The 26,061-nt window shown below is 42.0% G+C and overlaps 1 protein-coding gene across 5 annotated transcripts in view; it reads right to left on the reverse strand.

Moving 5' to 3' along the window:
• Positions 1-26,061, reverse strand: part of PCGF5 (polycomb group ring finger 5) — a 100,478-nt gene that overhangs the window by 62,143 nt on the left and 12,274 nt on the right. For 2 of the 5 annotated variants that reach the window (XM_040605772.1, XM_040605775.1), the window contains exon 1: positions 8,682-9,003. The exons of 2 other annotated variants lie outside the window; for them this stretch is intronic. The gene's annotated coding sequence lies outside the window, so the exon portion shown is untranslated. Of the gene's footprint in view, positions 1-8,681; positions 9,004-26,061 lie in introns of those variants that run through there. One more of the 5 variants, XM_040605778.1, reaches the window with a different exon arrangement.

Raw genomic sequence — 26,061 nt, forward strand, 5'->3', positions numbered from 1 at the left:
GGAAGGGTTCTCCACTGCCAAGAAAGAAGTCAGATGCAGAGTTTGCCCCTAATAGTCCAGAACCAGACAACATCAAATCTGCTCCAGGAACTCATGTCCATGTGACACAAAATCCACTTCAGTGCAGGAGCCTAGTAAGTATCCAAGAAAGACCAGAGATTACCTTAAATAAATATTAGAGAACCACTTTCTTAACGTACACTGCTCTGTTCACGTTGCTCTTCTGTCAATGTAATTACACATATTCGCAAGACTTCTAGGTGCCAGAATGAATTCCATGAGAAAGTTTTTAAGAAAATTCCACTTCTCAGTCCTGATCATCAAGTTAAACCTGGAAACAAGGGTTCACAGATCTTCTAGCTATCAAAAATGATAAGACTTAGTAGAGATACTACCTCTACTGCATGGTGAAACCCCAGCTAAAGCCTTCAGTTTTCTAGTGGTAATGATCTGTTTTTTTTCTGCCCATGATGAAGCACTACCTTACATTTTCTCCCTATACTAATATCCACTTTGTTTTCCAGGTGATAACCACACTTCCGCCTCAAATTAGCTATTTGATTGCCATAATTACAATAAAATCAAAGCAGCTATTCCCAACTTGTCCTTAAATCTACACTTAACTGAACAGCAGAGCTGATCTAATGGATCAGTTGCACCAAAAAAGGGAAGCACCACTCTGGAGCTTGTTGATCCATCTTTAAGTCCATTTAACACACCAGACCAACAGAAAGCTTGTTTTTATTAGTTTCTTGATGGCTTAGTTAAACTTTATTTTCAAGTTCAATGACTGCCAGGGCTCAAACAGCATAAGAGATAGAAGCAGCACTTCCCTTGTTCAATAGCAGTTCAATAGTGTTCCCCAGTTCAAAAGTAAATATAGGTGTCTTCTGAAATCACACCCTTAGTTCAAGGTTAATTCTTTGAGACCTGACGAAGGGCCTAGTTTGTGTGTTTTTTCCTATTGTATCAGTTGATGTAATAAGAGCTGTTATACCTTGAGAAGCCAGACATTATAGAAAAGCGCCTCTGTTACAAATTTGTCACTGGTTTCATCCAGCTTCACACTGAATTCACTGGAAAAGCTCCTCTGCAATTAATGGAAATTTTGAATTGTAGACTAAACCCATGTAAATTTATGTTCTAAATTGTCAGCAAGTTACACATCAATGGTAGATTATAAACACTTGTCTGCGTGAGGCAACAACTGTCACTGAGTACATTATTTCAAATAAATCCATTTGCATTCTGTCATCACTGTCCACACAAAACACTTGTAAATTGTGGTAAATATGTATTTGGGATGAAAGCATGAAAATTTACTTTATCTATGATAAACTCAAAGAGTTAAGATGGAAAGCTGAAAAATATTGGTTTGATTAAGCAGCTCTTCAAAATCACTTTGAATGCAGGGAAATTCCACAGCCAGAATCAACCAAGAGTAGTTAGTCAAAATATCATTTATATCATACAAAGGGTCTTCTGTCTCTGCAGCTAGTACTGATGATTCTTCAAAAAAGTAAGTAACAATTTTATAAAACCATGGAAGAAAGAAACTTGGCAGTGTTAGGCTTATGGTTGGACTCAATGATCTTAAAGGTCTTTTTCACCCTAAATTACTTTATGATTCTATGATTTTTAACTTCCTTCAATCCACACATTGTCTGTTTAAGAGCTGATCTTCCATCTGAAAAAAAGAACTGTGTTCTCACTAGGAAATTAATCAAGAGCCTGTTTTCTGACATATTCCATTCTTCTTCTTGAGGGAGGAAATAAATATAATTTCACTTGCTTTAATTAGTGGCGATGCTTCTTTAAGAATCACTCAAGACTTTTATCTCAAGATCAACTACTTTTTTTGCGGTGGAGAGAATTTATCTGTCTGTCAGATCTGATCAGTACTAACTAGCACTGAAATCTATCTTCAGAATATTTTTTTTTGTATTCTATTACTGTAATGTGCCTTGTTAGTACACAAAGATTTTAATAGATGTAACACAATGCAAAAAGTCATCTGAAAAAGTCTATCTAAGAAACTTATGTAAACACATAACCCTGGTGCATTTTACATCCCAAAGAAAAGTGATTTCTCTTTCAGGGACTTTGGACACATACTGGAATAATCTAATAAACACACTTTCCAATCCAAATTAAATTAGTAAGGCGGTAATATTTTACCCGCATCGTTAAAAAGAACCAGAACTAGGAAACACAATGCATTCTTCTGCTATTGAAAGCAACTCCAGTGCTTTTTCTTTCTTCCAAGTACAACTTCAGATTCAGGAAATTAATATCTTGTTATAGGTCATGCTATTAAGTTTTACGTTGTATTATTACATCAGCAACTGCTAAGCAGACTCAGTGTTAAATCTTGGAGAGCTGCGTTTATGTACCAAGGCCTGCTATTGATCAAGAGCAGTAAGTGCTATCACTGTACTGACAAAGCTAAAATAGGACTTACGACCATACAAGTAATTTCAATCTGCAGGTACTTCCTTTCCACATCACAAATCCACAGACAATGAAAAATGCAGTGATTAGGAGAATGCCAAGACTGGACACTGAGATTGTTCCTTAACAGGAACTTTTTCATGGGTTAGGATGCTCAGTCAAAGCTACAGTTCTTGTCTTATATTAGGTTTGGGTTTTTTTATAAAAGCTCTTATTTACATACATTATCCTAATTTTAAAGTGACTGAAAACAAAAATAAAATGTTAATAGGCAGCTGAAAACATAAGAATTAATCCAAGTGTGTTCTCATAAATCCACACTATCTGTCTGAATACATATTTGTATTCAGAAAAGAAATACTTTGATTTCTTATATGATGGTAGAAACTGGTTTTAAAAATGTAAATGCTAATGCATATTAGAATGTTCCATTTTATAGTTCTAAAGAGAAATCTCAGCTATTCTACTTCTGCAAATTAGTTTGTCAGCTGCAGCCACTAGGAAATATATGTTACTGTCACATAAACAGTCATAAAATCATCTATATGACCACACAACTACTAGCTCACAGTTGTTGCAAACTAAATTGGGTACTTTCTTGCTTTGTCTGGTAAAATGGAATTCATTAGTACTGACTGAAACTGATACAGAACAATTATATTAGTCCTGAAAAACTAAACAATGAACATTAATACTTTTAAAGACCACTGCAAATAGAAATTCATATAAAGGTACCTGGTAACACTACATTGAAAATCCATATATTTCCCATATTCTGATACAGTGCCAAAGTGAAATCACCCTTGTAATTACAAAGTGAAGATAAACTGCCTCTCTGTCATCAAGCTATTACCACAGCATTTGGTTCCCCATGGAAGAAGTCAGTTGTAACAATTTCAGCTGTCTATAATCCATGTAAGCAGTCCCTAATTCTACATCTCTGCAAAGGGAACCAGGATAGCTCAGGTACAAAAAGAAGTGTGTGATTCCAAGTCCAAAATTGAACAAACCGCTGCTCGGGCTGTTTTGGCTACATAAGAAAAATCACGATTTTTTTGTTTGTTTATTTGTAAGAAGGACCAGAAGATACTATGAAAATGACAACCAATCTGTCCCTTACAGAAGTTCATCACATTTGAGAATTCCTGTAAGATTCTTCCTGCTGAACTATGTTAAAACAAAACTGAAGTCTCATTTTTCTTAGGGCTTAATTTTGCTCTTGGTGGTATTCATGGTCTCCCTCACTGAAGCTTCACGTGAGTGACAAAAATATGAGTTAGATTTGTTACTCTTTCATTCATACTGTTGTCTATCTGGAATCATGTTTTACTTCCAGTGTTGGTCTTTGAACAAATGTTCTATTAAAACTGCAGAAGAATTGTTTTGGTTTTGCACTGGCATAGAAACACAGTAAAGGTTCAGACAAAACCATCTAAAATGAAAGCTATTATTTATTACTTATCTCCATAGAGACTGGAAGCCAAATCAGCCAGAATACTGAAGTGCTGCAAATTTTACAAATACAGAATGAATGACAAAGCGTTCCCCAAGAGGTCGTAATACAAACCCCAAACTGTAACAGGTGAACTAAACAAGTGTGCAGGGTGGAGTTTGGAAGATGGGAATAATAAACTGGATGCAAGCAATTTTATGGCAGTTACAAGCTACAACCGTCCCTGCTGGTGTCAGATTGTACTCATCGATTCAGCTGTCTGCTATTCATAAAACACAGACCAAGAACAGAATCATGGATTTTTCCGAGGAAGCAGGTAACTCCCAGAAAGTTGTCAGAAACAATGTATCTTTGTCAGAAAATAATTTCGTAATGCTGCCATCAATAATATGCATAGAATAAATCACACCCATGAATGAGGACAAAACCCAAAATTTCACCATTTATGTCCCAACACTATTTCTTAGTGCATCTCCATTAGTGATTTAGTGTGTAGGAAGGGTTCTTTTTTATAAGAATTTGCTTAGAGCAGAAGTGGTATGATGACAAAGTGGTTCTCCTCCTTGTGGAAGAACCAATACTGAAGCTGTGCCCAGGGAGCCACCAAAGGCACCCTATCTGAGTGTGGATACCTGGTTCTTCAGCAGTCATTGCTCAACGCCCATGTGGTATACTCGAACCAGTGCAAACTCAACTGCCAGCGAAGATTCAGTGTGGGAAAGCAGCTCTTGAACTGTAACAGACCGCAACACCTTGCAGCCTGGTACCTCCCTCTTTCTGATGCATCAGTCAGTAATAGAACAGTATCTTTAAGTATGTAAAATCCTCCCAATAACTTTTACTCTCATCTTTAACCTTCTCTAAGAAAGTAAGTCTTCTCATCTTTTCCCTAGTTAGGTCTTTTATGAAAATAGGGTTATTATGGCAAACTTCCAGGCTATTTTTTTTTTATTTCAGCCAAACCTCAAAACACATACAAAACAACGACAAAGGAAGAAAATTACCCCGTATCAGGAAAGAAATGATCAGTGCATAGTAGCAAAGGAACAGTTTGGCCAGATATTAGGAAAACTGCTGAGACATGCATGAATTTGACTATTAATAATGGGATAAATGGTTTCAGCTTTAGGTAACCAGCCAAGATTACGTTTCACATGTAAGAACTAATAGTGACAGCTGTTGAGACCATAATGCTCAAGTAACACTATGTAGCTTTCCTTCCAAAAGTGTCCTACACTTGGCAGTAGGCGATTTTTATTTTATAAGCAATGATTAAGATAGAGACAGTAACACTGTTATTTCCCACATGCACACATGCAGCTAGATATACACAGTCTTGTCATAGCATGGAGGAACTTGCTGCCAGTGCTACACCTGCTCTGCTTACTACGGGCTTCAGTCGCAAATTCTGTAAAGCTGTTACTTTTCATAGCACTACATTTACTGGAAAAATGTAAAGAGAAAAACACAATAATAAGGGAAATAAGCTTCACTGTAGGAAATGTCTAAAGTGCTATCCGCCAATATTCAAGAACAGATTAGCTACAACTGTAATACACAAAGCGATACACCTTGGTAGAGTATCAACTTTTTCTAACTATTTTCTTAATATTTTAAATATTGAGATTAGTAACAGAGATTAAACTTCTTCCCCTAGAACTGTAACAAATGTTTTTATCTGAGTATTTAGGGAGCAAATGACCCCCAAGCCAACTTGGTGCAAAGTTTTCAGTAGCTGAAGAAAGGATTCTCTTTTTCAACACTAGCAGTATGTCCTTCTACAGAAACAGCTCAAAACTTTGCTTGGGACTGCTGGATCTGCCTAGAAAGGGTCTTTAAAGTCAAAACTGCAAAATGGAAAGAATCTTTTTTTTTTCCATTGGGATGTTAACTATTCATTTCCAGTTGAGAGAGCTGGAAGGACATATGAAGGTGCTGTTGGCACCAGTCTTTCAGAGCAAAGAATCTGCAAAGCAGGTGATAAACTATTTTTAAGCAAAGTACTATAAACTATTTTTTAAGCAAAGTACTATTGATTTCAAATAAAGATTATAACTTCATCTTTGTTTTCTTTCTGATAAAAGGCAGTGTAAGATTTAATATACATTCATAAATTTATCATGCTAAGAACAAAGTCTATGTATCCCAACACAGCAAAAAAATAAAATACAAAGTTGACACTCCACTTTTATCTGCATTGCCCTTCACTGTTCTCAAAGTTCTGCTGTGCATCCTACAGTAATCTGCTTATCAATCCCAAAAAGTGGAGCTGCAGAGAAGTAACCTTAAACCAATCCATTTTATCTCACTTTATTTTGCACATTCTGCAGACTTAAAAGTGAAACCTAGAGTTTTTCACTTCTGCTTTGAAGACTAGAGCGCATATAGAGCAGGGAAAAATGGCTGGAGCAGAGTAGTGAGTCCACTTTCAGTATTATTTGCTTTACTGCTTTCAGCTGAGGTCTGGGTGCATAGAATGCCACCCACACTGTATGTTTCTATCTTCTTTGTAAGGAAATCAAATACAAATGGATGAATGCTGATTTAAATGCACAAATAAAACTATTTCTTTCCTGTTTGTTAATCTGACCACCCAAAGTACCTCAATTAAGAGAATCTCTATTACGATGTGTTCACAGTCGCATGTAGTCCTAACTTGGTTAACTTCAGAATCTTCTGATAGTGAGGTGTTAAAAGCCGCCCAATGAACCCTGAAGTAATAGTTTTCCCACACTTAGCTGCTCCAATCCTGTAGCTAATGCAATAAAACCGTTTTTGAAGTGCCAGTGCACTCAGTTCTAGACAAACAAAAAAAGGTAATATGCCTTTTCTCCCCAAAAGTAACAATTACCCAAACCAACCCTTTCCATGACTGATTCATTCCTCCATTCCTGTTTGGAGAATGACTACAGGTAGAAAACAGAGGCAGCAAGATTAAGGATACCTGATGCCAAAGGAGGCAGACCATGCAAAGATCTTCACATACTGTAAACCCGAGTGCTTGTATGTATAAAGCACTACTTCCTTGTTGTAAACAGTGACTTCATTTCTCAACAGTGGCAGGTATGCTGAGAAAAAGAAGAGGAATTAATCTCTTAAAATTCATAGTTCTGCCTCTGTACAGGGAGAGATAGACACATCAAGAAAACGTGGAGGATGGAAATTCCACTTTGGAACCAAATCAGAGTTGAAAGAAAAACTATACACAGGACCCAGCCTCAATCCTATTTAACACAGCAAAAGGCAAGAGGATCAAGAACAGAAGAGTATCTAGGTACAACCCTAACATGTTTATTAAATAAACTGCCTTAATTTGTTTCCAAATATGTATTTATATATTTTTACTCTAACAGAGACTAAGCATTTTTGCTTAACAAAACTAAGCAAAACGAATCCCAGATTAAAAGCGTCTGGGATCTGTCTCTGGCTTCAGTGTATAGGCGTAGTGCAATATCATTTATGTTTGGGAGATTTTTTTGGTGGGTGGTGGTGGGGGGTTTCTTAAATTTTATTTTAAATTAATACATTTTGAATAACACAGCAACTTAAATCTTGCCATTAACAGCACCCTTCTGAGAATTTTGGTAAAATAAAGGGTAGCAAGTTGATACAGAAGGAAGTTACCATTCAACCACCGAGCCAGGAAAAACTGCAAGCGAGTGTTGCAAAACTTTCACAGTTCACAAAGTAGCCCCAGGAAACCTGCTAGGTTTCTGAGCGCTATCTATGCTTCTTACATCCCACTGCGTATCAGAAACCGACACTAACCTTTCACTATCTACAGTAACAACTATGCTCCCGCACGGTTGTATGCGTGTGTATGAGAGATGATTCACTTGCTTTTATTCCATGGAACTGATGATTCATTCAATCGTCTCCAGATCATACTAACATACTAAACATGCACATAAAGGAAGCAAAAATCAAGTTCTTAAACTTTGCTATGCTCAAATGTTTATTGCTCCCGAGAGAGAGAAGGGCACGCGGAGAGGAACCAGCGCAGGTTATGCTTCTGCTCAGGGGTTTGGGAAACACACCCAACCACGTGCACAAGGAGCTGCCGTGCTCCACCGGCGGGCAGCGAGGAGAGCTCCCGCCCTGCGCGGGCCGGGGCCGGGCCCGGGCCGCTCCCCCAGCGCCGCGACCTGCTGCGGGAGGGCGCGGCGGGCCGGCCTGACCCCCTCACACCGAGGGTTTGCGCCTCTCCTCCTCCGGTGACATCTTATATAATAAGCCAAGCTAATCACGACGGAAGCGGGCCAAACTGCCACGGAGCACTAGCCAGGGATGATTACCCGCAGGAACAGATGCTTTGGACCAGAACCTACTCCTCGCTAACTAGCCGCCCAGGCGCCTTGCTAGAAAAATCCCCGCAGGGGTGGCAACGGCTCCCGCAGCAGCCAGACGCGAAGCGCTCGTCACCCAGCCGCGCTGCGCGCCGTCCCCCTCAGGAAGCCACAAGCATCGCGGACGGCATCAGCCTCTCCCGGGCGCATTCCGCGGTCCCCGCCGGCAGCCAGCACCGCCGCCCTGCCCGCGCCGCCGCCTCCCTCCTCCGCGGCGTATCTGAGGAGAAAGTTACTCGGCGGCCCCTGCCCCCCGCGGCCCCGCTCCCCGCCGCCGCCGCAGCGCAGTTCAAGAGCAATGTCACGTTCAACAACTTGTTATGACACATGATCCCCCCCCTCCCCGCGCATCCGCACCCCGCCGCCGCCTACCCGCCCGCCCGGCGGCCCCCGCCCGCCCCTGCCGCCGCCCGGCCCGGCGGGACCCTTACCTTCCCCCTCGGGAGGCCGCGGGCACCCGCGGGCGTGTGCGGGAGTGGGGTGCGTGTGGCAGCGCGGGCGGCGCCGGCTGGGCGGGCGGGCGGGCGGGGGGAGGGGAGGGCGGCTGAGGCGGTTGGGCGGCGGGAACGCGCGCCTCGCCGGACTTGTTGGCGGGCGGCGGGGGAGGCTGCGGGGCGGCGCGGGGAGCGAGCGGGAGCGGCGCGGAGGGGAGAGCGGGGGGCGGAGGAGTTTCCCGGGGCTTGTTTACGCATTGCCGCCCCGCTCGGTGCACACACTTCACTCTCTGATTGGACACAAACTGGGGCACAGCCTGGCTCGGGCGCTGCCGGCCCGGCGGCCCCCGGCGCCACTCGGCCGCCGCCGGAGCCCCCACTGGGCCGTGCCGCGGCGGGGCACGGGGCGCGCCGCTGCCCGCCCGGCCGCCCGCCCCACGGGGCTCCGGCAGCGCCCGCCGCCGCCAGCCGCCCTCCCTCAGCCGCTGCCTGCCCGCCGCCTCTGCGCACGCCCGGCGCGCTGGCGGGGGCCCGGGAGGCGCATGCGCCCCCACGGCTGCGCATGCCCGCTGGGGCGGCGAGGCCGGTGCTGAGCCGCTGCCCGTCCTCTGCCCTCGCTTCCCGCCGGAGGCCGGGGGCGGGCAGGCTGCGGGAGGGGCGGCCGGGGCCCGGGCAGCTTGGCTCGGCGGCTGGAGGGGCCGCAGGAGCGTTGTCCGCCCACTCCGAGGGGGCCGGCGGAGCTGCCCGCCGCGGTCGCCGCGGCTCCGCTCCCCTGCGGGAGGCGTTACGTAACCGGCGGGCCCGGCGGGACGCCGCCTCGGTTCGCGTCCTCAGCGCCGTGAAGGCACACGGCCTCAGCGGTAACGCCTGGGCGGGAGGGGCCTGCCCCGGGCCCGCTGTCCTCGATGTGGATGTGGCTGCGCGTCCCTGGCAGGGAGGTGGCGTTTGCCGTTCTGTCCGGCTCCTGCCAAGGAACAGCCCCCGCTGCCCCTTCCCCCGCCTCCACCCCGGGCAGGTGCGTCCCCGTCCTGGGCGTTCAGTCGCGACTAGAGGACACCGTGACCAGCCGGGGGGAAAGGACCCACTCCTCATGCTCTTTGCGCATCAGATCAGGAAAACTTAAAGTTCGGGTGATAACGCGGGCGGAGCGGGTGCGAGGCGTGCATCTTCAAGAAGCAAGATTATTGTTGTGTGAACAACTGCTGCACAGAAATATCACGTTATTCCTGTTTGTGTAGGCAAAAAGACATTTCAGCAATGGGTACTTTCTCATTCGCTTATTTCTCCTGCGCTGATTATGACTCATACCTTACCCTTGGTAATTTCCAGTGAAATAAGTAATTTTAACCAAGGAGGTAATGAGAATATAACACGATTGTATGACATTACTCATGTACTCATGAATTCTAGTTAAGCAACTCCTCACCGTTCCTTTTTTCCCATCCCACAGTCAACAATGGCAATAAATGTAATATCGAAATATATGCCATGAGAGCTCTTTGCGATAGGGATTCCCGGTTTCCACTCATATGCACCACAGGAATTTCCCTGACTCATTTTCAGATGAGTAAGCTGCTCAATCAAGTTTTCCTGACATTTAATATTAAAGCACTTGACTCCCTCATGCTGATAACAGAACCGATATTTCCTGTAACCTGTGTTCATGATGGCTCTTGCATGAAGTTTGGGATAAGGGCCCTTGCTAGAACCATTTTCCTGCAAGCCGGCAGAGCAGTTGGCCAGGAGTCAGGTCTGCTGGTGCTAACTTACGGCTGAGCATCCACCTGCAAGTTAGCACTTTTCACATGTTCAGCTTTCATTCTTGGATGGCAAGTAGGAGAGCAGTTTTGAAGGGTTCGCTTTAATCTATCTGTGATGCTTTCCAGGTAGCGTTGCATTAAAAAAACCCCATTATCTAGGGAAGAGTTCTCTTGTGCCTGCTTAGATCTTTTTCCTTTTCAGCTACTTCAGGCCTTCCTGAGAGCATTTATCAGGATTTCTGAGTTTAAGATGCTTTAGCATCATCTGACCAGGTCACTGCATCACATTTATTTAGGCATCAGTGTGCAATGCCAGTAAGTGGATATTCTGAGGCTTTGCTGATCAGACTAGTGTTGATCTTGACTGTCAGGTCAGCTGTTGGTTATAATTGGGTTTGTGATAATCAGCCAGATTTGTGATATCAGAGCAGTGCATTCAACTCCTTTGAGTTTGTACTCAATGGGGGTCACACAATGCACAGGGTATTTTTAGAGATTAAAAGAATTTTCACTGAAAATAAAGTGGGCTGTCTATGTTTTAAGCTGTTGCATCAGGCTCACTGAAAACTCAGTCATACCTGAATTGTTTTACCTGAGTCCTATCCTTAAAAGTTTTGTTTTGGTTTTGTTTGGGTTTTATTTGGTTGGTTGGTTGGTTGATTTGGGGGGGGGGGGGGGGGGGGGGGTGAGGGGTCGGTAAATAAAATCTGTGACTGTAGGCTTTCATTTGCAGAAAATAAATAGAGAAATTCTGGATCATGAAAGAACATTTCCAGAGAGAGACAGTAGTTCTCCCCAGAGTCTTTGTTTATCTGAAAAAAGGGCAGAAAGAGAAAAAAATCCTTCCTAGTCCTTCCTGTACATGAAGGTACTTGAGCACGTAGTGGTTTTACTAGAAGACAAATCCTGTGTTAAAACTTTGGAGGGCTCTCCTGGTTCTGGGAGGCATGATAGTACCAAAGTCTAATACCTAGAGAGAGAGCTGTCAGTGAGGAGCAACTGATGCCTGCACTGGAGTCATGGAAGGAACCATACCAGAAGATAAAGATATTCAGGGTATTGCTACAAGTAGAAAATGCAGCTCCGGTGATGGTCTAGACGTGGCAGGACAGAGATCAGAGCAGATTAGCTTTCCTTACTGAGACAGCAAGGAAGGCATACAGTAAACCCAATGCAAAACACTATTCAGTACTAAGACAGTTATCTCACCAAATGTTCTCTGACTGCCTAAATGATGGATGCGGGTTTCCCCTGTCAAGGTTTTCCTCACAGCCAAGAGGGCCACAGATTAAATACGAGTACATACATATAATGTGCAATTATATAAATATAATATTAGATGAAAGCTTTTCTTATGTTTTCTTGGCTCCTAGGAGACACCAAATAGCAAGAGACTAATAATCAAAGCACAAGAGCTGGCACCACTCGCTCTCTTGCAATGTAAGACGTAAAGTCTAAATCCATCAAGTGGCTGTGAAAACCTGAACTATAGATTCCAGATGATACTGAATTTTTAGTGTAAACAGCTTTTACAGCTTCGCAGTAGACTGTGCATACAGGAGGAGAGGGTTTGTCTGGTTCAAGACTCAGTTTTCTAATTATATGTCTTTCACTTCCTCTGCTGATTTTATTTCTAGTAGAGTGAGGAGCCCTAAACTACTCCCTGGGGCTCTTTTCTTGATCCCAAGCTTTTTCAAATGTCAGTGTTTTCTTAAGATGATGGCTTTTATAAGCTGTCAGTTAATTGTGATTAGAGAAACAGCCACATCTGGATCTCTTCTGATGACGATGCATTTTTTTGGACAACCGGCGTGAATGTGGTTCTCAATGTTAAAATATGTGCTTGGGAAATATTTTTTTAAACTAAAAATAAGCAAAATCAAAGTATTTAACTTGGTTCTCAGCAATTGCTACATTTAGGGTTGTAAGTTAACTTACGAGTCATTAGATTCTGCCTGTCAAATAAGCCCCCATAACTTCCACTAAAGGACAAGACATAACCTTTTGGTATACGTTTATTTTTCAGATCCCTGACTCTCAATTTCTTACTTCATATACGTAAGTCTCAGTGAGTGCCCTCCCTGCCTCCTCAGGAATATTGCCAGGGTACATTTTTCCATTTCCAAAGCTTACATAGGAATTGCAATTCACAGCTTTAAAATATATAGCATTAATTATGCAACTTTCTTATGAGCTAGGACTTCTTTCTTGCCAGAGTGAGTGATGAATCCCACTCTCCCTTTTCATCCAGAATTTGACTGCTAAGCTGTCTTATTTAGCATAGAACTAGGGCACTCCATGATACTTCCGTTTGAAAAGAGAGCATCACCACTCCTAACTCGCTGTTTAGAACTGTTATACTCTTAAATACTATTTTATACTACGATTTTGCATTTCAGTCATTTCAGTTTCATTCGTTGTAAACAGTTCTATGTCGTATGGAACAGGCTTTCCAAGCAAGTTTGTTTATCAGTTGTTTACTGGTCAGCTACAGTCACCCTTGAGTTTCAGTTTTACTGAGCACAGCTTAGTGGTACTCTGATTCCAGAGGATATCATACCAACAGTGAAACTGAATTGTGAGTTCTGATTTTTGTTGGATATTTTCAACTTGAGCATTGTTTTATTTCTGTTGTATGAGTACTGAAACACACTGACATATGAATTACACGACAGAAAACATTTGCTCTCTTGCCTTTGGATGAGACTGAGAATGTTTTCACTCGGTTGCAGAGGGGAAGAGGTATAAAACACCTGCTCAGCCTGGCTTCAGCTCCAGCAGGAGGAGGAGTTGCCAGAGATCTCTCTATCTTCTGTCAGCTGGAATAGCTGCTTAATTGCAAAATTGGTACAGAGCCTATGGCAAGAATATGTAAAAGTTTACTTTCTCCTCGGGACAAAACTGTTGAGATTTGTGGATAAATGGTATGTTTAATATAATTTATTGGTGCATTGTAAATATGTAAATAAAGGACAAACATCTTCTATCTACCAGCCAGCATCTGGTACTAAAGACAAACATCTCCAATGTTGGAGCAGATCATAAGCACAGCTACAGTGACATCAGGACTAGATTCTCAATAGGGCGTTCTGCACTCCTGCAAAGGCAGCAGGAATCTCCTTGGAGCTGCTCTAGTGCTTTGAGGCAACTCCTATTTCTTCTCTAGTCACACTGTTCCTGAAACTTTCTCTACTTCCTTCTATTTCACTATTTTTCCTTTTTTTAACTCAACTATGCCCTGTAGCTTAGTATTACTGTGAAGCATTTTAGTTTTATGTCAGAGAAAGGTGTTCCCCAGCAGTAGTTTGAATTTCATAATTTTATGCAATATGAACCAAGGTATAATTACATTATATAAGAGACTATTACAACGTGTCATTTTGTAGGTGGGATAAAGTACCTGTGAATTACTATGGGTAATCTCCCTCCAAAATGGAGAAGGGTATAGACAGGTTGTCTCCTGGTAATGAGCTGTATTATTTCACACCGGGGAGTTCTGCTCACAGAGACTTGCAAACATAGATTTTAATAGACTAAACTATTAATGTTCTGTTTGAGTGGGCTGGCAGGACAAGACTGATACCTGCACTCAGTAATCACAGCAGCTGTTTCTGAGAAAGTCTCCCTTTTGTCAGTGAGGAGACAACCCCTTATCAAGAGATTCAGAGCATAATTACTGGAGTCAATCCTTCATCAGCCCAGCTACCACACAAGACAGTCACTTTTATGTTGCTGAATGGTATGAATGAAGGAAAGGAGGATGGCAGAGCAAATTCTCCAGAAGCACTCTTCATTTACAGATGGGGACATAATTAGTGTTTGGCACTTCCATTCTGTAACCTGTGGTGTGCAAAACAGCCCACAAGTCAATTGAGAGAAGTGACTGCTCAGGAGGAGGAGGTGAAGCCAGATTCCTACATTCGAATCATGTACACACTCTACCATGTAAACATTTTTGGATTATCCTAAAGAAAATTACTTCCTGCTTTGAGTCTTCATTTTATTCTGATAATGTTGATTTGAGCCAATGTTGAAGTGAAAGAAAGTAAGACTAGACTTTTTTTTAAGATCCCTAGAAATATTTTTTTACAATTTCTAGAGTTTCTACTAGAACACCTGCAGTGGTAACATGAACAGTAAGATAAATTATGAGTCAATTTCATGTATTACACCAATTTCTAAACTAAAATTCAAAATACTTAAGGTCACAAGTGTTTCTTCTGGTTTGTTATGTCACAGTCCTCACTGGGGCATCCAAACATGTTAGTACCAAAAGGGCAAATACATTTTTAAGTTTTATTTGTATGTCAGCTAGAATGTAGGAATAAATATTTTTAAAAGGTGGAGACAAAAAAAAAAAGTTCTGCTTATGTAGTGTTCATTTGTAGTCTAGCCTGTGGACCTTGCTGAAAACAAATGAGTGGTGAGGGCTTTATATATTTAGGGTGGAGCAGCTGAGATCTGCATGTAGATAACTAGAGCTGTGTATACTGAAAATTTCCTTTACAATGGGATGCAACAGTACAAGGAGAAAGGCAAAAAAGAAAGATTTGTGTAGCAATACATCCCACAGATCAGAGATCTTACTTGAATTTCTTTAAAAAGAAGCAGCAGCTAAGAATTCTTCCCACAGGCTAGAGCACAGATGGATAGAAAAGTTCCTATATGAGAAGGAGATTTTCTAATTATTAAGACTCATCTTCTTCCCTAGTGAATAGTTAAGATGACACAGCACACAAAATATTGTATAAAAATTGTTTTTTAGCACATACTAAAATGCACAGTATAAAACTGCATTTTTTTTCTTCCCCATAGCCTGAACATATTTTATACGTTTTGTTATCCTCTCTGCATGTACCTGTTTGGCACCATCACTTGGAACACAGTAACATTCTTTATAACCTTCTTCCCAGACAGACAGTAGGGATCCAGCAGTTTTTAATCCTGAGTTATTTTAAAAACTATTACAAAAACGTATGTGAGGAGTCCCAACAGTTACTACTGAGAGCTTAAATTATTATTAGGCAATATATATATTTTGAAAGTGAGTCAGTGGAAGATTTACTTATCAGGTGGTAATGTACTAGTATATTTTCTTGGCAAACATAGAAAAGATTTTCAACCAAGAGATAAGGAAGGAGAATTTGACAGACTGCTCTTCATACTTCCAATCAGAATGGTTACCAGGATATTTTGGTTTATCAAATGCATATTCTTTCACTATGTGAAACTTTTCACTCATTAAAATGTGAAGAGTCTATAGCCGGAAATCCATGCAGAAAAAGTACAGTGCTTTCATAATGTGATTTGTGTATTCAAAGCCAGGTACTGCATAGTTTCATTATAGTATATTGAACATTATTTATTTTTATCTCATTTTATTTAATGAGGTGCATGCTCTCTTTATTTCTGAGTTCCGCTGTTTACAGATGAGTTTATAGCAACTGAAAATGTTTTAGTCACATGTCCAATTGTTATTTCTCCGGACTTTACTCTGCTTAAGCAGAGCTGCCTCTGTCTTGGCAGCTGGGCTACAGCTTCATGGTAAGCAATGGAAGTTATTACAGGTGGCTTTATTTGTTCGAGGCAGACATGTCAACACCTTGGGCTGCTATACTGAATACTTCACAGAAAGCCTTAAATATCCTGTCCTTGCAATTAATTTTCAACTTTGCATGTGAAGAGCTGGTGTAAGTTTGGCTGCTGGGGAACATAGGGACACCCTGACATTGCTCTAAAAACAGCATACAGGCAATTGCCTGCCTGTGAGGTACTCGGAGAGAGACCACAACTGCAGAAGCATTCTGTCCATGAGATTAATGATGTGAAGTTTCTTGCCAGAGGAGTGTGCCTGAGACAACCATGTCTCACCTCTGGATAATTAGTCTGTAAAGGCTAGGGGAGTAAGGCCACACAGAATACTTCTGTCATCACATACCCTCTTCCTGGAGTACTGCGTTCAGCTCTCGGGCCCCCAACAGAAGATGGACATGGACTTCTTGGATTGGGTCCAGAGGTGCACCATGAAGATCATCAAGGGGCTGGAGCACTTCTTCTATGAAGACAGGCTGAGAGAGTTGGGGTTGTTCAGCCCGGAGAAGAGAAGGCTCCAGGGAGACCTTATTGCAGCCTTCCAGCACCTAAAGGGGGTTGCAGGAAATTGGAGAAGGACTTCTTACAAGGGCATGGAGTGATAGGACAAGGGGGAATGGGTTTAGACTGAAAGAGGGTATATTCAAGTTAGATCTTTACTGTGAGGCTGGTGAGGCGCTGCACAGGTTGCCCAGAGCAGCTGTGGGTGCCCCATCCCTGGCAGTGCTCAAGGCCAGGCTGGATGGGGCTTTGAGCACCCTGGTCTAGTGGGAGGTGTCTCTGCCCATGGCAGGGGGTTGGAACTAGATGATCTTTAAGGTCCCTTCCAACCCAAACCATTCGATGATTCTGTGAATCCTGCTGGTTTTAAATATGAACTACTTTGTAAGCCAACAAGTTGTTTTCTGAGCAGATGGACTGTGGCCATCTGTTCCCTGCCCATTTTTTTCCTATAGATTAACTCTGCCTGTTTTCCCAGTGCTCCCAGATGCCCATTTCCCCTCCCAACCACAGCACACAAAGCATCACCCACTGCCCTTCTGCATCCCTTACAGCTCTCCACCTTGGAGCTAAGCACATGTCAGGGACTAGTTGGACTAGCTGCCATTAAGTGGGGTGGCATTAATCTGGGTTGTTCTCCTGACCAGCTGCTGGTTTTCATGAAGCTTCCAGGAACTTCATGTTCTCAAAGTCTCTATCTGTCAAATATAGCTGTAACTTGTCAGCAAATTCAAACATCATTAGGGAAAGGAATCCAGCAGATGGACAAACTGCAGGACTATAGGTCTTACTTCCTTCAAACACCCATCTGAAAAAACATCTGCTAAACACTCCAGCTATATCTAACCTTCAGAAATTCTCTTAATACTAACCAGTTTCCTATAATACTTGGTTAAAAGGCTAAACTATATTTTCAGTAACCTTACGATAAACATAATGTTTTTTTAAATTGAAATTCAACATTTTGAGAAAAAGCTTTAAGCAACCAAATTTACAGACATCCTTAAGCGATAAATCAATGGAAGTAAGTGGACACCTAAACTTAACACTGAATCTATTTTCACACAGCCACAACTGTAAATAGGGAGAATCGACAGGATGAATTGGTGAAACGGAAGAACTTTACACCCTCAAATTTTATGTAATGGAACTTTCAAGATCTCATCTAAATTCCTGCCAAATTCAGGATCCATATGCACTGCTGTGGAGTTAATTTGAATTTTGAATTAAAGGTGTTACTTCTTCACTGGCATATAGCATGTTCAATAAAGACAGATTCATAGCTGGAAAGATGAAATGAGAAAGAGCAGCAGAGCGTGAGGAAACAGAGACTGGAAAAAGAAGAGCAGTAGAGAGAAAGAGGATGCATGTCAGATGCCCATATAATTTAAGTTCCCAGCTGCAGTGGCAGCCTCCTCTGCCCACTGGAGAGCTAGCTGCAGGTACAGTGGCAGCGGCAGGATTTTTCATGCTGTTAGGGCATTTTGTTCACAAATTCTGGAGGTGGAAGTCATGAAAATCAATGCCACTTTTTCCATCTGGTTGCCCACAAGATCACGTGAATGAAATCTGCCAGTGATGCTAAATGGCTTGCCAGAGTGGATGACTGTAATTACTGCAATTTTCTTCTTCCTCCCTCTGTGTTTAGCTTATATGTTCTGTGCTGCATTCTGTCCAGCCCGACATATCCTTAGTTACTGATAGAAGTCACTAATTTTAAATGCACTCATTACGTGCATTATAGAGAATATTGCAGACCAACCAGAGGGAAAGAAAAGCTTTCATAATTTCTTAGATACAGACATTGGTAGAAGAGTAAATGAAAACATGGATGTACAAACCAGCTGGTGAACTGCATAGTGAGAAGTGGGTAGATTCTAAGATGATACCCTCATTTACAGTTTCATATCCCTATTGTGATGCTGTAATTCAAGGAGGCATTTTGGAAAGGCAAGAAGAGCGAGCACCAGTTAATTATAAACCCATGTTTTGCAGAAGGCTTTCTTCCTTTGAAACACTACCTTATGTATTTTCCTAAAATACAAGGGAAGGTTACAAATTCAAAAAAAGTTGAAACCTATTAATAAAGCCTTCATACATATAGAGCTGAGATAGGAAATATATGGCTCCTGACCAGTTTTGTTTCCTACTTGGAAATAAATATTTTTCATAATACTGTTCCCACCACACAAAATAACTTGGTCAGACCTGGCTTAGTAACTGACGTACACATAAAGCTGCACAACCTATATCTATGTATATGCAAAAATATTCACAATAAAATCAAACATTTTAAAAATAAACATCCACAGATTTTGATATTTTCAGTTTCAAATAGTTTCACTAATATTTTAAGATTTGCTTTGACAGATGAAGATGAGTGAATTTAATTTTGCTGTGACTGCAGCACTTTGGAATTCAGGTCTCAAAAGCCCACACATAACTAGCTGGACTCTCATTTTCAAAATTAAAATCTGGTATGATGCATCCAAATTTTAGTTTATATTTGAGGTGAATTATTTCAGTTGTCAAGTATCAGGCTCAAAAATGAGTCACAGTGTTTGGTGAAATAAATAATAAAATAGGACGGCTGTCTAAATGGGAGCACACCCTGACCAGTGGTAGTCTTCAGTGAATCTGACTGCTCATCATTTGATGGTTCAGTATCTCCAAAGCCTCAGAAACCTGAGCAAGGCTGGCCTGAGGCTTCTCTCACTTTTTTTTTTTATTTGGAACAGGAGTTCTTAAACCATTAGATGGAGCCCCTCTTCTTCTCTCTGCCTGGATGAGCCCCTCAGTGATGTATGGACACATCCACTGTGGCCCCTGCTGTACCACACCAAGGGACTAGGAGAATCTGGAAGACTCTGAATGCAAAATACACCTTCTTTCTTATAAAAAGACAAGTAGTGATCTTCTATTTATTATGACTTTGACTCAGGAGGTCGTTTGGACTGCAAAGCCACTTAAAAAAGAGTGACAACTGGATCTAGTTGTGTCCTTGTGGCAGTATCATAGCTGCCTCACTCAGCGAGGTGAAGAAAGAGGCATACTGATGTGACAGGATACACTTATGCTGGCATCAGCTATGCTAAGCATGTCTGGTACATAGAAGATTTCTGTCTCCAGAACAGGTTTTAGGCACATTTCACCAGCCCAAATTTAATCCCTCCTGACAGCATGCTTACTTTAATGCCATCTTTCTTTTCAGAAAGTTTCACCAATCTTTCCTCAACAGCTTTTACCACAGAGTTCTGAGGTAAGTAGACCTAGGGGTGTAAAGGGTGCTGGATTATTAGTAAAAGAGGTCAGAGTCCTTTATCCGACAGGTTTGATGCAGGTCCCACGTGATACTCAGCTAAAGGAGTGGCTTCATGGCTAGTGTGATTAGGTGATGCAGTTCACACATGCTTTGTACCTAGCCAGACTCGAGGCTGATAGTAAAGCCTGGTAGCTATTACTGATTGTCTTCTGAGAGCATCCATGCATCCATTATCAAACTTCTCCCAATTGCAAGATACACACCAAATGAGGACTTCCCCCTGCCCCTTAGCAGTATAGTCCACATAGCTAACAGCTTAGAGTGGGTTTTTTTGTTGTTGTGGTGGTTTTGGGGTTTTTGTTAATGGCTTATATAATAGCTCTGGCAATTTCAGTGAGCTCCAGCATCTTGCTTCCTTCTCCCACAATCCCCAAATAAGCATCACTGCAGCACACGCTGCTGGTAGCCCTCAACCTCTCCTTTTCAATCCCTGCAGCAGCTCCCAATTCGTTCATCTTTACTCTCAGCAGGGAAGGTACCTTAGCTGCCTTGCATTCATTCTTCATTCAGCAAAATGTGGAACAAATGTTCAGTGACAGCCTGTTGCACACAAGTTTAACAGCGCATAAAACAGAAAGGCTACTGATAGCAGCTTTTGGGAATTCAGCGTTTTGTATTTAAAGCTATTCAGCTTTACAATAATGTGATGGTTCATTCTGCAGCTTGATTCCCAGAGATGTGTGGCTTTATGTAAAGCAGTGTTAGTGTATTTGTAAGACACTTTTGGATTTCCAGTAGAGTCCTTTGTAAACTCCTAAGAAAAGAGTTTGTTCCAGATATTGCAACAGGAGGGGTTAATAATTCAAATATCCCACTAATCTCAGAGTACTTTGGGCTCCATGTTCTCCAAGAAGTCACCAAGAGATTTTTGAAGATGCAAAACATGACAGCAATTAAATCAATAATAATGATACATTTCTCTGGTGGATATGTATTTCTATGTAATGGAAAATCTTAAATGCTGTTTAAGCACTTCATTACCAGACTATGTATCTTCTGACCGCTAGTTGAAGCTGTGTTGCTGCATTAAGGAAAGAGGTGTTTGTATTTGAGGGGAAACCCACAACCAATTTTTCAGACTTCACTTGCAGGCTTGGGGACATGTTGTCCCAATCTTCCCAGCCTTTCTCACTGCTCTGTGTTCGCTTTCCCTTTTAGGACTCTAAGCAGCTCCATTTTTTCAGTTTTCTCTCTCCCCAACACAAGTCTTACTTCACTGCCTGTTACTTTCCTGCTATATTTTTGTTGTCCTACCATACCGTGGAGAGGTTATATGTTTTCTTTCTGTAGCACCTATAGTGGCTGCCTGGAGGAAATCCCTGCATCTCTTCCTATGTGACAGGTGAGTGGTTCAGCACGGTATGAAGACGAGTAGAAGCACCTTTCCTATGAGGATCTTTGGTGTCCCCATGCCTGAGTTTCTGCCCTGGCTGCTGTAAGCAGGCTGGGGATACCCCATATAACCAGGTGCTCTGTCTACTACATGAAAGACCTCCATTTTTTTCTGAGGCTGAAGATGGCAGTGCAAACCTGTCCCTATCCCGTTCTCTTAAAAGGCCTTCATAGATTTTTTTTCCCCCCCTCTCTCTCTATCACAGGGTAACTGCTTTCCCAGGAGACTGGGAGGCTGCAGAACGCAGGCCCCTATCCCTGCGATTGCAGGAGAACATATTGGGTCTTTCCAGTTGTTCTCCCTCCTGTTGCACTAATATTCCCATTGGCAGCAGGCTCTTCTGAGCCCAGCCAGGAGACACTTTTGTAAACAGAAGGTAAAGAGCTACAGGTGCCAAAAGCATCCTTTTACGCATAGTACTTCATTTTATAAGAACATCTGGGGGTCAGGCATCGTCCCCTGCCTGTATTCAATTCCTGTGAAAGATTTTAAGCATTTTTGAAGACAGCTTTTAGCAGAGCCTTCCTTTTCAAGTTTTATATTAAACATAAGAAACAACACATGAAGCAATACTTTCATATATGGTCAGTCTCTAATCTTCTAAGAATAAGCCAATCAGATGCAAATCTATTTCCCAACAGCATATAATGTGTCATCTTAATATAGACATCTTTCCAGGCAATGTGGTTTCCCTAATAGCAAAAAATAGAAAGCTGTCCTCATGCAGAGGGGTGGAAATATTACAGCACAGATGAAGTAATCCTATTGCAACACAGTCAAGAAGCCTTCAGACTGTAACTTGCCATTGAATCCTGATTGTCACCTGGAGCTGATAGCAGAGCTGGCAGCGCACCTCTGACAAGTGGCCCACTTGGGTGGTTTTACCTCCAGTTACCTCTGGCACACTGGCAGTATTGTTGGAGGGACACAAGTTGTGACATCTCCAGTCCTTTGCAAACACAAAGTAACCATACACAGAACAAAACCTAGTCTCAGCTCAGCTTCCATCCATGCCCAGAGATTTCAGTGAAGCAAGAGATAGTGACAGATCTTTAGTTGCCACCTGTGAAAGAAAACCAGACACCCCCCCCCAGATGACTGCTAGCTGAACGTTCTTACCTCCCATCAGTACTGTAACTGGGCGGTGAGCAATGTGAAAGGGAAACGTTTCCTGCGTGCAAGCTTTCTTACAGCAGTAGGTGAGAACCGCAGTTTTGTTTCAGGTATAAAATACTATAAAACTGAATACGTTCTCAAGTTTTCCCTTTTAAGACTTCTCAACAAGGAAGTAATAGTAGAAACACTAATTTTGTGTATAGAAAATAATAGGAAAACTTCACAATTATCAGCCCTGTAACGCTGTAAGACATGAAAGAATATTTTATGAGAAATATCATCTTTTCTTTAACTTGATTTATGTCATGAAAATACATTTAGCACCTGAGGAAAATAAACTCCAGTATCTCAACATAAAATAACTGGTGGGTCACTGTCGTTAATTTTCTTCAGAATGAGAATTCAAACAGAAATAATGTGCCAAAAGGATGATTTGACTCAGTTTCATTTATGCAAAAATGAAGCAACAAGTTATCCTCATCGAGACAAAACTGATGCACAGAGTGCAGCAAGGAGTCCGCGTTTCTACCTTTGTTCATCCAAGAATAACAAGGGAAAGTTTGCAAAATGAATTCTGGTCTGTCAAAAGCACTCAAAAATGTTTGAGCCACCTCAATGCCTGTGACCTGGAATGCCTACCACTTTTTTTGTGTTGGCTGAACTTCGTTAGAGGTAAAAAAGCTGCGTGCTGTTGCAAGGGAGAGGGGAAGGAGATACTAACAGACCACTTTCCAAACAGATTTCCCAGGAACAGAACGCTTAATAAAGGTCTCTATAAATGCTTTTTATGCATTTCTATTTATTATGCCATGAAGTGTCAACTGAAAGCTTGAAGCAGCATAAAATACAGCATTTTAATGGTTATTTCTACACACCTATTCCAGATAAGTCTAAACATACAGGGTATTAGTAGTGCACAGGTGGCATTTGGATCTACCTTCCCCCTGACCAAGGTCACATACGCACAACAAACAGGTCTGTGAGCAGAGGGGTTAATGGAGCCTGGTTTGCTATGGATTATGTAGGAGCTGAATTCACTGGTAGTAAACTGGGTGTGAATTTTAAGTTACATTTTTCTTGGATTTGGGATAGTTATAGCTTCTGTTGTGCAGAATCTCTTCTGTCTTATAAGAACTGAGTCCTCAGCAGAGGGGCTTTCCCTTGTTAGGGGCACTCAAAGTCTCTCTCCCCTCAGCCACGGGCTCTTGATTTTCATGAATTTATAAGAATATAAATTGCTTGCAGACTGCTGCTACTTTCCAAGTTGGTTAAAATTTGCTGGTGGGTTGAAAAGCTGCCACAGCAGGACAGACAGATGCATGACCACATCCAAATCATATGATTGCATAAGCCTTGTTTCCTTAGAAAACCAGGCCAAGAATTCCCAGACCCATGAAAAGGAAATTACAGAGAAAGAAAAGAGCAATTAAAACAATATATCAACAGCAGCTAAAACACACCTCCTACTTCTATCCATGGCAAATCCACACACATGAAAGAGTTTTTGAGGCAAGTATTGTTCCCAGATTAAAGACATCTTAATGGCTCTCATTTACCACAACAGTTTCACTTTTTCATACAGTAAACACAACTGAGCTACCAAAGGACATGCTTCATCATCATAACATCAATAAAGCAACACACGACATTAAAGACATTTTATCTAACGAATGACATCTCTTATCGTAGAAGTAAAAGACAACAATAGGTGTCCATCTTAGTTTCGAAGTTCTTTTCAGAGAGAACTAAGTAAGGTACAAGTATTTCTGTTCAGATAAGTAGAAGAACGAGGATACAATCTCTTTAAAGTTGGGGGTTTTTTTAATCTTGTGAGCCATACAGTTTTCCTTTACATAGTATTTTTCACTAGAAATAGGATCAAAGCAAACATTCAGAAAACACCTCCTTGGTCCTGTAGAAGCTCTGCTTTGGAAAATTGTGTCCTTTGATTCCCTTTTCTTTTCCCTTTCCATAAGCTATTTTCAGTATTTCCAACAAGTTGTTAGTCATAAGTTACTGAACCTGGAGGGTATTAACTCTGCAATGAAGCAGAAACAAGTTATAGATTAAGTTGGCTCCAGATAGCTTCATCATTTGAGTGACACAGGAATCATAGCACTCTGGATATACTGATGCGGCTTACTTTGAACCATTAATTTGATTGCATTTTCAGACAAATGTATATTTCTGATGAAAACTCTAAATGTGCATCTCTTCCACAAACGAACTTTATGTTGTTCTGGAAACATTTACATAGGTGATGGAGGACACGGTTGTGTGGCACCAGGAAGGCACGTTTGCCCTGAATTAAAATCTGTAATGTTAATTACAACATGACAGCAACACTTGCAGTCCTCTCCCAGCTTACACACACCTCCCATCCTTTCTTTTGTCTTTCCTCCTAGCTGTAGTTCTTGCTCAGTTCCCACCCACCCCCACACCTTTCCTTCACCTCCTTCTCAGCCACCACCGTGGAGTGGAATGACAACTCTGACACTGGCAGAGTGTTCAAAGGGCCCACAGCTGGTGCAGATGCTCTGTCATCCTCGCACTGGAAGAGCAACACTGTGTGGTGTGATCTGAGCTACTGTGTGTCTGCAGAGAGTGGAACTGCATTTGCATACGTGCCAGGATTTTGCATAGACTGAAAAAAGCTCGCTGTTGTTTCCACTGAAGTGAGCTTAGGTGGGTGATGCTGAAGGTAAACAAATCTTCAGCTGTGGAACCCATCCCTGGCAGCTTTTACAGCTTTTTCCACTGCAGCTGCTGACATGACTGCCTGCGTTGCACAAGCATCACTCACCTGGGTGCAGCGCTGCGTGCAGTGCTCAGTTTAGGGAGGCTGTGCTGACCACTAATGCAGCTTAATAAACAGGAGGTAGGGCATTTGCAAATACTTAAGTTAGTAGGTAGATTAGATTTGATACGGGGGGGGGGGGAAGGACTATAAAACTAAAGGTTAAATGATCTGTATTGTCACTCAAACGAGCAAATTACATTATTCTTTCCTTGCTTCTGAATTAGCTGTAGTCTCAGTACTAATTTTTAATTCTCTTAAATTTGGCTCCCTGAAATATATGCTAGTTAAATTCAAGTAAAGACTTAAGATTTTTTTCTGAATTCTAAAAGCAGTCTTTACCTTACAAGCAATACAGACCTTCTCTAGCAAACATATTTGGAATCTTTTGGGGAGGTAATGACACAATTTTTCTCACCAGCTGTCCAGGTATGTGTAAATAGTTGGTTGTGAAGCCTGTATGTTCATAGAAGAGCTAGTGAAGTGCCAGGTTCCAGGAGTAACATACATGCTCATTATGGAGGTAGTATTTCTCACAACCATCATGCTTTTTTGTCTTTTTAGCAGACAAGCTGTACTAGTTGCCAAAGGTTTGTTTTTCTGACGGCCTTCTCTCCCAGGGAAACAAAATCCCCAGCAAGCAGCAGCGACTGCTATGATTGCTGAGAGCAGAAATAAATGCACATTCAGGACTGATCTACTAATAACCTTTACCCTCCTCGCTCCCAGCCCAGCCCATTATCTGTGTTTTGCATCAGTTACCTGGAAGCCTAAAACTTAGCAGACAATTCTGAAACCTGAGCAGCTGAAATAGTTTCACTCCCTCCCCCACACCAAGGAGCTCGATCCATCTCTGACACTTACACTATGGTTAAAAACCCAACTCTTTCAATGCA

This window comes from Falco naumanni, chromosome 9 (genome assembly GCF_017639655.2).
Source record: "Falco naumanni isolate bFalNau1 chromosome 9, bFalNau1.pat, whole genome shotgun sequence".
Lineage (NCBI taxonomy): Eukaryota > Metazoa > Chordata > Aves > Falconiformes > Falconidae > Falco > Falco naumanni.